Below are 18,345 nucleotides of genomic sequence, written 5' to 3'. Positions count from 1 at the left end.
ATGGTAAAGAGGTGTCAGTGGGCAATGCAGATATTTGCAACTACAGCAGAAATGATACAATGGAGAATGATGCTTTGCTGATGGTAAATATTATAAACTCGGATGCAGCAGACAGGGAGCTGCTCCTCTCAGACCCCCCTTCAGGACCTAATGGGGGATCCCAGCTTCAGGATGCAGCTGTGAGGGGTTAGGCAACAGCCTCCAGCTGTTAACTCTCAGCTTCTGAGCCAAAGTCATGTTCTTCTTAGGGCAGCTCCCAGCCAGTGACTGAACAAGGCAGTGATGGAGGGGCCTGGCCTGTTCTGCCCAACATGGGTCTCCTCTGAGGGACAGTCTTTGCTCTGGAGCTTCTCACTGGACTGGCAGAGTTTCCTGGTCTGCATCAGAGGCTGACTGCTTTCCCTGCCCTTTTCTTTCACAAGCGTTACTCCCTAATAACCTTTGCACTTCCCTTTATTCTTGAAGAATCCAAGCCTGCACACATAGCAAAGCAAAAGTAATGTATGCAGCAAAAATAGGTAGATTGAGAAAGGAGGAATGGAGTGGTGTAAGGAAGCCACTCACCTCATTTTCTACAGTGGGGAGTTAAGACATACTGCAAAAAATTAAAGCATAATGAGACCGGGAGTGGTGACTCACACCTGTAACCCCAGCACTTTGGGAAGCTGAGGAAGGCGGATCACCTGAGGTTGGGAGTTTGAAACCAACCTGACCAACATGGAGAAATCCCGTCTCTACTAAAAGTACAAAAAATTAGCCGGGCATGGTGGTGCATGCCTGTAATCCCAGCTACTCCGGAGGCTAAGGCAGGAGAATCGCTTGAATCCGGAAGGCGGAGGTTGTGGTGAGCTGAGATCGTGCCAGTGCACTCTGGCCTGGGCAACAAGAGCGAAACTCTGTCTCAAAAAAAAAAATTAAAGCATAATGAAAAAAACCAACCTACTGACTCAACTGCTTATTAATTTCTGAAATCTTTTTTCTTGACCTAAGCAGGATATTTACAGATTAAGATCTCTTGTGGTAAGGAAATTAAAGTCAGCTATTTCATCAGAATTTTCCTTCTTTTAAAGTCAATTAAAGTTTAATATTTTAATCATGCAAAATATAATGCTACTTAAAAATAATTTTACCTTGTATATAATTTTAAATTTTACCATATATATGTGTGTATATATATATATATATAAATCTGTTTTTCTGTCTAGTCATAGAAATTTGGCATAATGTTCATCAAACACTAACTGTTTCTGGATAATGAGCAATTTGTTGGTTTCCTGTTTGTACTTCTCTGTTTTGCTTTAGTTTATATAACGTTTGTGCAAAACTTTTATAAAAACATTAAAGCCATTACTTTAAAAATAATGACAGTAACAGCAATATATAGCTTACATTTAACAGAAGTTTACATGTATTAACTTTTTCATAACTCATAAGCAGGTGAATTATTATCATTATACTATGTTAAAATAAAGAAAATAAAGCAATTGTTTACCTAAGATATTTTATATTTATAAAATATCACTAGACTAATTAGTTTAACAAGGTGCCGGCTGCATACAAATATACATTGCATTTCTATACACCATCAGCAAACACTTGGAGTCAGTGGGAAATAAGTGACCATAAAATGTGTCTACCTTTTATAATAGCAATCAAACCCAAAAGGTATGCAGAAATGATTCTAATTAGACATGCATAAGATCTTTATCCCTTAAACTTTATTGAACTCTAGACTTACTGAACTCTATTGAAATACATTTAAAAATACCTAAGTAGCCTGTAATCCCAGCACTTTGGGAGGCCGAGGTGGATGGATCACGAGGTCAGGAGATGGAGACCATCCTGGCTAACTCGGTGAAACCCCATCTCTACTAAAAATACAAAAAATTAGCCGAGCGTGGTGGTGGTGCCCGTAGTCCCAGCTACTCGGGAGGCTGAGGCAGGAGAATGGCGTGAACCCGGGAGGCGGAGCTTGCAGTGAGCTGAGATCCGGCCACTGCACTCCAGCCTGGGCGACAGAGCGAGACTCCGTCTCAAAAAAAAAAAAAAAAACCTAAGTAAACGGAGAGATAGCCCATGTTTATAAATACGAACATTCAATATCATGAAGATGTCAGTCTTCCCCCAAAGGGGGGTTATGATCCCATGACAATTTCAACCGAGTTATTTTGTGGAAATTGACAAGCTGATTCGAAAATGTATATGGAAAAGAAAATGGTCAAGAATGGATAAAGTACTCTTGAAGAATTAGTTAGAGATTTGTCCTAATATGAAGGCTTATTCATAAAGTAAGAGCAAATAAGGTAGTGTGGTATTGGTGCAGAGACAGACAAAATGACCACTGGAACAGAATAGAGGCACTAGAAAAAGACCAACACATGTATGGAGCTTCAGGATATGACAGAGGTTGCTTTGCAGATTAGTGAGGAGGGGAAAACTGTGCCTCCTAGGCCATTTGTTAATGGTGCTGGTACAAACAGCTATCCATTTAAGAGAAAATGAAATTAGATTGCTATTTCAAGTCATAAACAAAAATCAATTCTAAATGGATTAAAAGACCTAAATATGAAAAAGAATTTAAGAAAATATAAGGCAATATATTTTTTATCTTAATGTAAGGAAAGATTTCTTAAGACACAAAAGATATTAAACATAAAATAAAAAATTAGGCCAGGTAAGGTGGCTCATACCTGTAGTCCCAGCACTTTGGGGGACTGAGGCAGGAGGATTGCTTGATGCCAGGAGTTTGAGACCACTCTGAGCAACCTAGTAAGATCCCATCTCTACAGAAAGTTTTTTAAAAAGTAATGCAGTCTATTGGCACATCTGAGGTCCTAGCTACTTGGGAGGCTGAGGTGGGAGAATCACTCAAGCCCAGGAGTTCACAACTGCAGTGTTTTGTGATCATAGCATTGCACTCCATCCTGGGCAAAAGAATAAGACCCTATCTCCAAAAAAAAACCACAAATTAATAAACTTTAAATAATTATAATAGGCAATTTATATTAATCAAAAGCCACCACAAAACTATGGAAAGAAAAGCCACAAACTGGGATTTAATGCTTGAAACACATATAAGGAGCAAAGAACTAGTATCTAAAATATATAAGGAATTCCTTCAAACCAGTTAGCAAAAATTATATTAAAAATGAGCAAACCACATTGTCATTTTACAGAAAAAGCACAAGTGCCAATACATTTATAAAATGGGCTCTATGTCATTAGTAATCAGAAAAAAAATACAGTATAAGGTCATAATAATCAATCATTTTACACTTTCTTGGCAAAAATTAAAAAGTCTGACTGCATTAGGTGTTGGAGAAAATATAAACAAGTACTTTTTTATTTTTTGAGACAGGGTCTCTCTCTGTTGCTCAGGCTGGAGTGCAGTGACAAAGTCATGACTCACTGCATGCAGCCTTGACCTCCTGGGTTCAAGCAATACTCCTGCCTCAGCCTCCCAAAGTGCTGGGATTACAAGTATGAGCCACCACACCTGGCCCAACAGATACTCTTCTACATTGCTAGTAGGAGTATGAGTTGATACAAACACTTTGGAAACCAATTTGGCATTATTTTGTAAAGTTGAACACTTGCATACTTAATGACCCAACAGCCCCACTCCTAAGCGTGTATCTATAAGAGAAACTAACCAGACACCCCTCACAATGGAATATAATGCAGCAATGAAGATAAATAAACTATAGCTACATGAAGCAACATAGTATTTTTATAGAATTCAAAAGCAAGTAAAATTAAACAATATATCCTTAGGCATTACCTCAGTCTGCTTAGTGTTGCTGTAAAGGAATACCTAAAGCTGAGTAATTTATAAAGAAAAGAGGTTTATTTGGCTCACACTCTTCTGGCTGAAAGACTGGGCACGCTGTGAGAGCCTCAGGCCACTTCCACTCACAGCAGAAGGCAGAGGGGAGCCGGTATGTGCAGAGATCACATGGTAAGACAGGAAGCAAGGGACAGGGTAGGGCCAGGCTCTTTTTGACAACCAAATATTGTGAGAACCAATAAAGTGAGAACTCATTCATCACTGTGTGGCAGTGTCAAGCCATTCATGAGGGATCTGTCCCCATGACCCTAAGACCTCCCATTAGGTCTCACCTCCAACATTGGGAATCAAACTTCAACATGAGGTTTGGAGGGGACAAACATCCCCATATGATAGCAGGCGTAAAAATAAGACTGACTTTTTTTAAGTAAGGGTATATAAGAAATTGATAGAAAGTAGTGATTAGGGCCAGACACGGTGGCTCACGCCTGTAATCCCAGCACTTTGGGAGGCTGAGATGGGCGGATCACGAGGTCAGGAGATCGGGACCATCCTGGCAAACACGGTGAAACCCCGTCTGTACTAAGAAATATAAAAAACTAGCTGGGCAAGGTGGTGGGCACCTGTAGTCCCAGCTACTCGGGAGGCTGAGGCAGGAGAATGGCGTGAACCCAGGAGGCGGAGCTTGCAGTGAGCTGAGATCCGGCCACTGCACTCCAGCCTGGGCGACAGAGCGAGACTCCGTCTCAAAAAAAAAAAAAAGAAAGTAGTGATTATCCCCGGGAGAGGCAGGGAGCAAATAGGTGCAAGTTATTGGTTTGTAGGTTGTTTCTCCCTCTGCTTTACAGTCTAAATACATGTCAAACATCATCTTTTGTATGATTCATGTCTTCAAAGCACAGAGAGGTTAAGTCATTGTTTGAGGCCATGGAGGCCACAAGAGAGAGAGCTGGGGACAAAGGTCCAGAGTCCTGTCTCACCTCGTGCACTGCACTCTCCCCTCCAACACTTTCTCACAACGCTTAATGAGCTCCCTAAAAAGAAAGGCTGTGCAGTAGAAAGAAAGATCAAATTATGTCAATTCCAAATATCTTCCACTTTAGTGATAGTAGGCCAAACCAGCAGAAGTAAAAGAGGAAAATGAACAGAGAAAATAAAAATGATTGTGGCTCAAACCCCTGGAACGAGTTTGCAGACCTGGCATCCGAGACTTCTCACTGGCCATGATGGGTAAAAAGTGCAAAGCTCTATGCAACCCAGCCTTTTGATCTTGGAAGGAAAATCTCCATTTTTCTAAATATTTAGCCACCAACTCCTGAAGAGTTCTTTCAGAAGAACACTGTGAACATCAGCAGCCATGAGCAAGAGCACAGATCCCAGACCCCAGAAGAAGTCTTCAATGGGTAGGCTCAGCCTCTGTGAGGGGCCAGCACAAACTTTGGAGAGACTGTCTTGGACCATTCAACTCCCCTGTGCTTGGAATACATCTTCATTTTACTTAAGCCCTTACCTCTAGGACTGAAATTCAGTATCTGTAGCACTTAATTTCTCATGTTGAAAGCACTTTTCATTTCCTTGAAAATCAACTCTTTGCTGAGTATACAAGTAACATATGTTTACTCAAGAAAATATGAAAAATACAGATAAATAATAGGAAAGAAGTATAAACCATATGCAATCCCAACCTATGAAAATAATAGCTGTATCAACTGGGTGCATTTCCTTCTAGTCTTTTTATCTGTGTACATGTACCTATGTATTGATGTGTGTGTTTGTGTATTTTCCTACCTAACTGAGATTTTCTTGTACTTATAGTCATTAAGTACTTTTTGACGTAAAAACACGGCTCCCTCCCCTCACTTCAAAGATAACGCTCTCTGCCTTTCTTTTCATAGCCTATGACCACATCAGCTTTATCCTATGCTAGGATTAGGGTGGTAATCATTTCACTACAATCCTTTGTGACCTGCCTTGTTTCTTAATTTTTCGTAGTTCTTCAGATCAGAGACTATCCTGAGCCGAACACAACCTAGTGAGCTCTCTCAAGACGGGGTGATGGGCACTTTAGGAAACAGTACAGCTGGGGGAAGGGAATTTGCAATAATAATCAGCAATTTGCATTTATATTGTGGTTTGAGCTGTATGATTCTTTTCCAGGGAGAAATACAACTGTTATTCCTATGGACAAGGAAGGACATGACAGTTAATCTACTGGCCTCTTGAGTTGTACTGCCAGAAATTAAATACCCACCTTGAAATTCACTAAGCCTGAGTTTTCTCATCAATAAATCAGAGCTAATAAAAATACTTCTCTACTATGGTCTGAATGTATCTCACAAAATTATGTGTTGGAATTCCCAACTCAATGGTGTCAGGAGGTGAGGTCTTTTTTTTTTTTTTTTTTTTTGACACAGTCTTGCTCTGTTGCCCAGGCTGGAGTGCAGTGGTGGAGGTGAGGCCTTTTGAAAAGTGTTTGGGCAGAGCTCTCATGAATGGATTAATGTCAGCATGAAAGGGCTTGACACAGCATTCCTCTCCTCCAGAGATCTTAGCATTCAAGGTGCCATCTTGGAAGCAGAGAGCAGCCCTTGCCAGTTGCTGGAAACTTGATCTTGGAATTCCCAGCCTCTAGAACTGTGAGAAATCAATTTCTGTTGCTTATAAATTACCCATTACCAGTTATGCTGTTACAGCATCACAAAGACACTAACTTATATGATTATGACATGACAACTAAAAGATTTATCACATATAAAGAAAGCACCTAGCTTAGTTACTGGCATATAATGAGTATTAAGTAAATATTACTACTATTAGTGTTGTGGTTACTGTTGATAATGGTGGTGATGATGATAACAATGATGACAAATAAGAAGCATTTTTAGTCCACTTTGAGGATTAAAGGTATCATTTTTAAACAACAAAATGGATTCATTTTAAGTCTCCAGATGATTGTTTATACTTGAGTAACCAGGTACAGAATATTTCCATCATTCCAGAAAATTCCCATAAACCCATTTTCAGCCAACTGCTTCTTCCCCTTGCAATGACAACCCCATTCAAAAATTGTACATTAGATTTGTTATTATACATTAGATGTGTCTTTACAGTGATTCATACAAAGAATTCCATTTTATCCTCATTGTTGGCTTATTAGCTATATGTCTTTGTTTTGAATTTTAATGGTTGTGTGAGGGTCCATAGCATACATCTTCACTTATTATATTCTCACCCTTAAATAATACCATTTCACATATAAGAACTTTACTTCTATTTCTCCTAACTCAATCTTGATGCTATTTAATACATTTAATTTACACTTATCTCATAAACCCCAAACTTCGTTGTTATTTTTGTTCAAACAGCCAACTATCTTTAAAGAGATTGAAATAATAAGAAACCATCTTCTATATTTACCCATGTAGTTATCATTTTTGGTCTTCTTCATTCCTTTGAGTTGATCCACATTTCCGTCTGATACCATTTTCATTTTGCCTAAAGGACTTTCTTTAATTTTAATTTCCTGTAGTGTCAGTCACTAATAATAAATTATTTTGGATTTTTGTGTGTCTGAAATCAACTTTATTGCCCCTTCAGATTTGAAAAATTTGAAAATCTCCGGGTGTGGAATGCTGGGTGGAGAGTATTTTCTTTTCAGTACTTTAAAGATGTTGCTCCACTGTCTCCTCACTTACATCATTTCCTATGATAAATCTGCTGTCATCCTTATCTTTGTTCCTCTCTACTTCTGTATCTTTTCTTTTTTCTCTACCCCTTATAACACTTTCTTTATTGGTTTTGACCAACTTAATTATGATTAATTATTGACGTATTTTTCTATATCATATTTATTTTCCTTGGGGTTCATTGAGATTCCTGGATCTGTAAGTTGACAGTTTTCATAGAAACTGGAAAATTTGGGGTTATTATTTCTTGAAATGTCTTTGCTGTCTCCCCTACTCCCCCCAATTTCAAGGTTTCCAGTTACACTTATATTAGGCCACTTGAAGTTTTTCCACAAATCACTGATGCTCTGGGGTTATTTTCAAGTTCTTTTCTTCTCTGTGTGTTTCATTTTGGATAGTTTCTATTGCTATGTCTTCAAGTTCCTTAATCTTTTTTTCTGTAATATCTGATCTTCTGTTAATCCAATCCACTGTATTTTTCATCTCACATATTGTTGTCTTCATGTCTGTATATATTATATATCTCTACTTAAGATATCTCTACTTAAGATATCCCATGTCTCTACTTAATTTTGTTAACATATGGAGTACGGTTATAATAACCATTTTAATGCCCTTGCCTACTAACTCTAACAACTTTGCCAGTCCTTGACTAATTTTGATTGATCATTTATTCTCCTCATGATGGGTCATGTTTTTCTGCTTCTTTGCATGTCTGGTAATCTGCGATCAGATGCCAGACATTGTGAATTTTACCTTGTTGGGTGCAGAAGTATTTTTATTTATTTCTATAAATATCCTTGAACTTTCTTGGCATAATTTGAGGTTGACATTAAGTTACTTGGAAACAGTCGATCCTTTCAGGTCTTGTTTTTATGATTTATTAGGTGGGTCTGGAACAGTGCTCAGCCTAAGTCTAATTATTCCCCACCACTGAAGCAAGACTTTTCTGAGAATTCTACCAGTGGCCCATGAGTTATGAGTTTTTCCAGTCTGGCTGGTGGAATCAGGCATTATTCCTGGCCCTGTACGCATGCCTTTTGAGTGTTTTCCCCCAACTTCAGGTAATTTCCTCACATGCATATGCTCATCAGAGATCTGCTGAATACTACAGAGGGAACTTTTGCAGTTCTCTGGAGTTCATCCTGTGTACTTACCTCCTCCCCACTGTTCTGCACTGAAATTCTAGATACCTTGGTTTCCCCAGACTCTCAGCTCCTTGTCCTCAACTTAGCAAGCCAGCCAGCCTCCATCTGGGTCCCCCTTCCTTGTGCTGCAGCCTGGAAACTTTGTCAAGACAGTAAGTAAGCTGGGGAAATCCTAGGACTCACTCAATCACTTCCCATTTCTTGGGAACCTATATCCTTTGTTGCCTGATATTCCAGGGACTTAAGAACTGTTGTTTCATATCTTTGTCTGGTTTTTACTTTTTAATTTTTGCTTCGTTTCAGGCAGGGGAGTAAATAGAGCCCCTGGGACTCTATCTTGTGTGGAAGCAGCAATATCAAAAGAAATACTTTTTGCCCCTTGGGCTTAAAGGTATAAATTTTTTAGAAAATGCATTTTTAATTAATTTGAAAATTTATAATTGACACATAATAATTATACATATTTACAGAGTACAATGTAATGTAAGCCTATTTTAAGTCTGTAGAAAATTCTTCTAATATTAATACAATTTTTGACTTCATAGTACAGAGTTTTAAAACTTCTTTATACATTCCAGGTACAAGATTTTACAAGTTATGTATGATGAACATTTTCTTCCATTCTTTGTCTTGGCTTATAATATTCTTAACAGTATATTCTGAAGAGTAAGTTTATGATTTTGATTAATTTCAAATTAATTTTCTAAATGTTAGGATTTGCATATCTGTGTCTTATCTAAGAAATCGTTGCCTACTTCAGATTTTTCCAATGTTTTCTTCCACAAATTTTATTCTTTCAGATTTTAGGTATAGGTCTATACCTCACTTGAAGTTAGCTTTTGTTTTAATATGGCATAGACCAGAGTCAAGTTTTACATTTTTCCATGTGGATATGCAGTTGTTTCAGCAACACTTGCTGCATCTTAAGTCTCCCATTGAACCTTACTACTTTTGTCAAAACTCAATTGACCACATATGCCTGGTCTATTTCTAGACCCCTTTATTCTGTTCCATTTATCTATATGTCTAACCTTATGCCAACAGTACATCACCTTTTTTTTTTACTTTAATTTTATTTTACTTTTAGTTCTGGGATACACATGCAGAATGTGCAGGTTTGTTACATAGGTATACATGTGCCCCGGTAGTTTGCTGCACTTACCAATCTACCATCTAGGTTCTACACCCCGCATGCATTAGACATTTGTCCTAGTGATCTTCCCCTCCTTGCCCTCCACCCACCAACAGACCTCAGTGTGTGATGTTCGCCTCCCTGTGTCCATGTGTTCTCATTGTTCAACTCTCACTTATAAGTGATAACATGCAGTGTTTGGCTTTTGTTCCTGTGTTAGTTTGCTGAGGAGGATGGCTTCCAGCTTCATCCATGTCCCTGCAAAGGACAGGATCTCATTCTTTTTTATGGCTGCGTAGTATTCATGCATGTATGACATATATATGTATGAAATTTTCTTTATCCAGTATATCATTGATTGGGTATTTGGGTTGGTTCCATGTCTTTGCGATTGTAAATAGTGCTACAATCAACATACGTGTGCATGTGTCTTTATAGTAGAATGATTTATACTTCTTTGGGTTTATACCCAGCAATAGGATTGCTGAGTCAAATGGTATTTCTGGTTCTAGATCCTTGAGGAATTGCCACACTGTCTTTCACGATGGTTGAACTATTTTACATTCCCACCAACAGTGTAAAAGTGTTCCTATTTCTCTACAGCTTCCCCAGCATCTATTGTTTCTTGACTTTTTAATAATTGCCATTCTGACTGGAGTGAGATGAATCTCATTGTGGTTTTGATTTGCATTTCTCTAATGATCAGTGATGTTGAGCTTTCTTTCATATGTTTGCTAGCTGCATAAATGTCTTCTTTTGAGAAGTGTCTGTTCATAACTTTTGCCCACTTTTTGATGGGGTTGTTTTTTCTTGTAAATTTGTTTAAGTCCCTTGTAGATTCTAGATATTAGACCTTTGTCAGATGGTAGATTGCAACAGTTTTCTCCAATTCTCTAGGTTGCCTGTTCACTCTGATGCTAGTTTCTCTGGCTGTGCAGAAGCTCTTTAGTTTATTAGATCCCATGTGTCAATTTTGGCTTTGTTGCAATTGCTTTTGGTGTTTTCATCATGAAGTTTTTGTCCATGCCTATGTCCTGAATGGTATTGTCTATGTTTTCTTCTAGGGCTTTTAAGGTTTTGGGTTTTACTTTTTTTTTTTTTTTTTTTTTGGGGGTTTTTAGGTTTTGGGTTTTTTTTTTTTTTTTTTTTGAGATGGAGTCTCACTCTGTTGCCCAGGCTGGAGTGCAATGGCACAATCTCGGCTCACTGCAACCTCCGCCTCCCGGGTTCAAGCGATTCTCCTGCCTCAGCCTCCTGAGTAGCTGGGGTTACAGGCACCTACCACCATGCCTGGTTACTTTTTTTGTATTTTTGTAGAGACAGGGTTTCACCATCTTAGCCAGGCTGGTCTTGAACTCCTGACCTCAGGTGACCTGCCCATCTCAGCCTCCCAAAGTGCTGGGATTGCAGGTGTAAGCCACTGCACCCAGCCACATTTAAGACTTTAATCCATCTTGAGTTAATTTTTGTATGAGGTTTTGGGGGAAAGTGTGTTATTACTAAATCAGTTTCAATAATGAATGTATATGATACGAGGAAGGGGTCCAGTTTCAGTTTTCTGTGTATGGCCAGGCAAACACTACATTGTCTTGATTATGGAAGTCTACATTATCTTGCTACAGAAGCTTTATAGTAAGTCTTAAGGTCAGGTAGTCTAAGTCCTCCAACACTGTTATACTTACGCAAAATTGCTTTGACTATTCTACATCTTTTGCAACCCCATATACGTTTTAGAAACAGTTTATTCATTTCTACCAAAAAGCAGTTATGTTAGGGGCTTTACTGTGATTGCACAGAATTTATAAATTAGCTTGATGATAATGAACATCTTTACATTATTGAGTCTTCAAATACATAAATATGGTATATCTCTTTATTTAAGTCTACATTAGTTTCACTCAGAAGTGTAATGTTTTTAGTGTCCTTGAATACTTTGGTGAATTTATGCTTAATTATTCCAAGTTTTTCTTATGTACTATAAATTACTTACCACCATACAGAAATGTACATTTCCTAAAATGCTGCTGAATTCACTTATTAGTTCTAGTAACCTTTTAAATTATGTTTCTTAGGATTTTCTTCAGTCATCTGTGAATAAAGATGGTTTTATTTCATTTTTTTCAATCTGTATGCTTTTCATTTCTTCTGATTACCTTACTAAACTGGCTATGACTGCCAATAAAATGTTGAATAAAAGTGGTGAGAGTGAACCTCTTTGCTCTGATTCTCATTTTAAGAGGAAAATATTCAGTCTTTACTATTAAGTATCAGGTTAGCTATAAGATCTTCAGAGATGCTCTTAATCAAATTGAGAAAATTCCCCTCTGTTTCAGTTTACTATGAGCTTTTATCATGAAAGGGTATTATTGTCAAATACCTTTTCTGAAACCATTGAGATAATCATATGGTTTTTTCCCTTTCGTTCTATGAATAATGAATTACATCAATTTTCTGTAATGTTAAAACAGCCTTACGATTCTGGGGTAATCCTACTTGATCGCAGTATTCTTTTGATATATTGCCAGACTTAATTTGATAATATTTTGTTAAGGAATTTTTGCTTCTAAGTTCATAAGAGTTATTGGTCTTTAGTTTTATTTTCCAATAAAGACATAATCTGGGCTTAGTACTGAACTTATACAGAGTCAGGAAATCTTTCCATCCTACTCTATTTAAAATGAGTTAGAAAATCTTTCCATCCTATTCTATTTTTCTCAAAGACTTTATGTAGGATTGCTATTAATTATGACTTAAATATTTGCTATAATTCACCCATGAGGTAATCTGCATTGTAATTTTTATGGGAAAGTGTGTTATTATAAATTCAATTTCAATAATGAATATGGAGCCATTCAGTTATTTTATTTCTTCTTAAATCAGTTTTGATCATGTGCATCCTTTTTTTCTTTCATTTTAAGCTCAGGGCTACATTTTCAGGATGTGCAGGTTTGGTACCTAGCAAAACATGTGTCATAGGGGTTTGTTGTACCAATTATTTCATCACCCATTTGCATCTTTCAGGACATATGTGCATGTCATGTAGGCTGAAGAACTTATGGCCTGAATTTGTTTATTGTATTGCCTTATGTTCCTTTTAATGACTGTAAAATGTTTAGTGATATCCCTTTCTTTCAGTCCCAGTATTGGTAATTTGTGCCTTCTCTCTTCTTATCACTCTAGCTAAAAGTTTATCAATTGTATTGATCTTTTCAAAGAATCAAGTTGTGATTGTATTGATTTTCATTACTGTTTTTCTGATTTCTATTTCATTTATTTCTCCTTCTACCTTCATTATTTTCTTCTTCTTAGTTACTTTGGCTTAAATTTGCTCTTTTTCCCTCTAGCATAAAGTGATCATTGATTTAGGATCTTTATTCTGTTCTACTGTAAACATTTAAAGCGATCAATTTTTCCCAATCAATGTTTTAACTGCAGTTCACACATTGTTTAGATTTTCACTATGTTCAAATATGTTGTAATTGCTCTGTGATTCCTTTTTTGTCCCATAGGTTATTAGAAGTGTAGATTGTGTTTAAAAATCTGGCATTTAGAGGTTTTGCAAATTTATTTCTGTGTCGATTTCTATTTTAATTCCATTGTGGTCAGAAAATGTATCCTGCATGTTTTCTTTCCTTTGTTATTTCATAAGGTTTGCTTTTTGACCCAGCAGTCTATCTTGGTGACTGTTCTGTTTACCTATAGAGTATGTTCTATAGTTTTTGGATAGAGTTGTTCATAATCGTTAATTAGGTCAAGTTGGTTTAGCGTGTTGTTCAAGTCTTGTCTATCCCTACTAATTTTTTATATACTCTCTCTGTTCCTGAAAGAGGAATGTTGAAATTTCCAAACATAGTTGTGGATCTGTCTATTTCTCTTTCCAATATTTACAAGTTTTGCTTCCTTCATTTTGAAGTTCTGTTATTAGGTGTGCACACATTTGACATCATTATGAATTCTTAATTAATTAACACTATTATCATTATAAAATATCTCTCTGTATGCCTGGTAATCTTCCTTGTTCTGCTGTCTACTTTGAATGATACTAACCATAGTCATTCCAGCTTTCTTACGATTAAGTATTTGCATAGTATAATTTTTTACATCCTTTTATTTTTAACACTGTGTCTTTATATCTAACATAGGTTTGTTATGAACAGAACATACATAGGTAACTTTTAAAACAAATTCAGTCTGATAATATCTGCCGTTTAATCAGAACGTTTGAACCATTTCTATTCGATATATATATCCATTACATTACTTTCTTGCTATATAGGTTCTATATATCCATTTTGTTCTTTGTTCTTTTTCTTCTCTCTTTTGATTAGCTGTATTTAACCTTCCATTTTATCTGTGTTATTGATTTATGAACTACACCTCTTTGTTTTATTATTTTAGAGGGGTGCTCTATAATTTGCAATATGCAATTTACCTTAACACAGTCGCCTTTAAATAACATTATACCATGTGACATACAACTTAAGAACCCTGTAACAGTGCAGTTGACCCTTGAACGACATGGGTTAGAGCTGCGTGGATCCACTTACGTGCAGATTTGTTTTTCAACCAAACTCGGTTAGAAAATATAGCATTCAGGCCGGGCACAGTGGCTCAAGCCTGTAATCCCAGCACTTTGGGAGGCCGAGATGGGCGGATCACGAGGTCAGGAGATCGAGACCATCCTGGCTAACACGGTGAAACCCCGTCTCTACTAAAAAAAAAAAAAAAATACAAAAACTAGCCGGGCGAGGTGGCGGGTGCTTGTAGTCCCAGCTACTCCGGAGGCTGAGGCAGGAGAATGGCGTAAATCCGGGAGGCGGAGCTTGCAGTGAGATGAGATCCGGCCACTGCACTCCAGCCCGGGCGACAGAGCGAGACTCTGCCTCAAAAAAAAAAGAAAATATAGCATTCACAGGATAGGCCAACTATGGGACCTGAGTGTGTGTGGTGTATTCAGGGGTTCTGGGACTGATTCCCCGTGTATGCTAAGGGAGGACTATAGTTTTATTTCCCACTCTCTTGTCCTTTGTGTTTTGCTATCATAAATTTTATTCCTATATAGGCAATAAGCTCCACAATTCATTGTTTGTTTTAGACAATTATCTATAAAGAAATTTTAAAAGGAAAAATTATATCTTCTTACATATTTAACATTTCCACAACTTTAAATTACTTTGTATAGACCCAAGTTTCCATCTAGTATCATACTTTTTGCTAGAAGAACTTCCTTAAACATTTATCTTTTATTTTTTTACTTTTTATTTTTATTTCTTTTTATAGGTGGAGTCTGGCTTTTATGCCCAGACTGGAGTGCAGTGGCACAACCGTAGCTCACTGCAGCCTCAAACTCCTGAGCTCAAATGATCCTCCCACTTTGGCGTCTTGAATAGCTAGGACTACAGGTGTGCACCACCACACCTGGATGATTTCCTATTTTTGTTTTTTTAGAGATGAGTTCTCACTGTGTTGCTTAGCCTGGTCTCGCACTCTTGGCCTCAGGTGATCCTCCTGCCTCAGCTTCCCAAAGTGTTGGGATTATAGGTGTGAGCCACTACACCCAGCCCTTTTAACATTTCTTATACAGGTCTGCTCACAACACATCTATATAGGTATTTTTTTTCCATACAAGTACAGATTTCAACTTTATTTTTGATATGTTTTCTTTGGGTATATAATTCTGGATTTACAGTCTTTTTGCCTGTTTGTTTCTTTCACCACTTTATTTTTGTTTTGTTTTGTTTTTGTTTTTTTGAGGCGGAGTCTCGCTCTGTCGCCCAGGCTGGAGTGCAATGGCCGTATCTCAGCTCACTGCAAGCTCCGCCTTCTGGGTTTCCGCCATTCTCCTGCCTCAGCCTCCCGAGTAGCTGGGACTACAGGCGCCCGCCACCTCGCCCGGCTAGTTTTTTGTATTTTTTAGTAGAGACGGGGTTTCACCGTGTTAGCCAGGATGGTCTCGATCTCCTGACCTCTTGATCCGCCCGTCTCGGCCTCCCAAAGTGCTGGGATTACAGGCTTGAGCCACTGCGCCCGGCCCTCTTTCACCACTTTAAAGATGTCATTTCATTGTCTCCAATTTGCATTAGAAATCTGCAGTATTGTTATCTTGTTCCTTTATATGTAAAGTGTCTTTAGTCTTTAGCTGCTTTAAAGATGTTTTCTTTACATCCTTGATTTTTAGCAATTTGATTATGATGTGCCTGGGGGGTGTGTGTCTGTGTCTGTGTGTGTGTGTGTCTGTGTCTGTGTGTGTGTGTGTCTGTCTGTGTGTGTGTGTCTGTGTGTGTGTGTGTCCTGCTTGAATTTTATAAAGATTCTTGGATCTGTGGGTTTATAGTTTTCATTAGACAATTTTTTTTAGCCATTATTACCTCAAATACTTTTCTGTTCCCTACTCTTCTCCTTCTGTAATTTTAATTACGTGTTTGCTAGACCAGCTGATATTTTCCCAGAGGTCACTGATACTCTGTTTTCTTTCAGTCTTTTTTCTGTATGGGCTTCATTTGGGATGGTTTTTTTGCTACATATTCACATATACTGCTCTGCTGTGGTTTTTTTTTCCCCCCTTGTGGTGTGGAGTCTACTGTAAGTTTACCCAGTGAATATTTTATCTCAGATTATTCCATTCTCCATCTCTAGAAGTCACATCTGGTTCTCATTTTTTATATCGTCCCTTGTTCTCCCCATTATGCTAATGTTTTCTTTCACATCCTTAAGCATGTTACACATATTTCTAACAGCTGTTTGAATGTCTTTATGCTGATGCTATCATCTTTTGTCATTTCTGAGCCTACTTCCATTGACTGATCTTTCTCTTGTTTACGGGTCATGTTTTCCCACACAATGACATGTCTGGTAAATTTTGATCAGATGATAGACACTGTGAGTTTTACGTTTGCATGTAGCAGAGTTTGTTTTATTCCTATAAAAAGTAGCAGGCAGTTAAGTTACCTGCAAATCACCTTGAGCCTTTTGAGGCTGGTTTTGAAGCCATTTTAAGGAAGGCTCAGAACAGCCTTTCCTTAAGACTGGGGTAGCCCCACTGCTACATCAAGGCCCCTCTGTTCTTTATTGAATGCCCTGTGTATCCACTGAAGCCTCTCTTCTTTTACTGGTGGGGTCTTACATCATTCCAAAGCCTGCATGAGGTCTGAAAATTATCACTTTACAGCTCCCTAGTAATTACCCTTTCCTAGAAACTGTTCTTAGCCTGGCCTCATAGAGTTTAACCTTATGCAAATGCAGAAAAGTATTTGGCCAAAGACTCAAGGAACTCTTTGGCAATTTCTGTAGGTCTTTCTCTATGTAACCCCCTCCTGTCTGGTACTCCCTTGGATTATAATCCCATGTTTATTGATGTCCAATGTATGAGAAAGTTGTTTTATACATTTTATCTACTATTCATTTTGTTAATAGTGATAGGGTAAGCTCAGACACAGTACTCTTTCATGGTCAGAGCAAAATTCTGATGTCTGAATCTTTAAAGCAAAGCGAGATGTGGATTAGCTTTTGGAAAAAAATATATATATATAGAGAGAGAGAGAGCGATGGTGCTGTACCAAGCAGAAGTTCTTCCATTATGTGCTCAGAGCTATGTCAGATGCTATTAGGGACACAAATACTGATTATTTTTTCACAATTGTGCAATTAATAACCAAGCGATATTTCATAATTTGCAAGGAATGTTCACCACCATATTTCATTCTAAAAATAACTTTGTGAGGTGTAATTTATTGCTATGAACATTTTGTGAAGAAAGTGCATCGTGATGATAGAAAGCATAAGCCAACTACATGGGTTTCAGTCCCAGCTCCTTCATGCACCAGTATTGTGACTTTCCATTGAAACCTTCCATCTAGCTTTCTGGTTTTGATGTGTTCACACTTGTTTTATGTTCTTTTTCTCTCCATTTCTTTCTTCTTTTGGATTAATTTTGTGCATTTTATTATCTCATGTCCTCCTTTATTAACCTGTTCATTCTTACTATTCTCTTAACAGATACTCTTATAAAGTGTATAGTTACTCTAATAAAGTAAATACTTTTATCACTTCCTGGCAATGCAAGGACCTTAGAACACTTTGACTTAATTTAATTCCTTGATACCTTTTGGCTACTGTTTTCATATGTCTTCATTTGCTATGTATGTTAAATTCCACAGGACATTATTATTACTTTGGTTGCTCCATATAGTCAACATCCATTTTGATTTAGTCACATATTTGCCTTCTGTGTTGCTTTTACTTCTTCCTGCATTGGTGCTGTTCTATTTGGGATCATTTTCCTTCTGCCTAACAAATATCCTTTAGTATTTCCTTTAGTGTGTGATTGCCAGCCACAAGTTTTCTCAGTTTCCATTTGTTTGAAAATGTCTTCATTCCATCTTTCTTTTGAAGGATAATTTCACTGGCATAGACTTTGGTTATTTCTTTGAGTATGTTGAAGATAGCATTCCATCATTTTCTAGCTTCCATCCTTTCCGTTGAGATGTCACCTTTAAATCTTAGTGCTGTTCCTTTGAAGGGAGTGCATCTTCTATTTCTAGCTTCTTTTAAGTTTCTCTCTTTGGAATTGTTTCTTCAGCTATTTTACTGTAA

The sequence above is a fragment of the Colobus angolensis genome, unplaced genomic scaffold (genome assembly GCF_000951035.1).
Source record: "Colobus angolensis palliatus isolate OR3802 unplaced genomic scaffold, Cang.pa_1.0 Scaffold32, whole genome shotgun sequence".
Lineage (NCBI taxonomy): Eukaryota > Metazoa > Chordata > Mammalia > Primates > Cercopithecidae > Colobus > Colobus angolensis.
The sequence above is the reverse complement of the archived record's forward strand: the minus strand, read 5'-3'. Positions refer to the sequence as shown.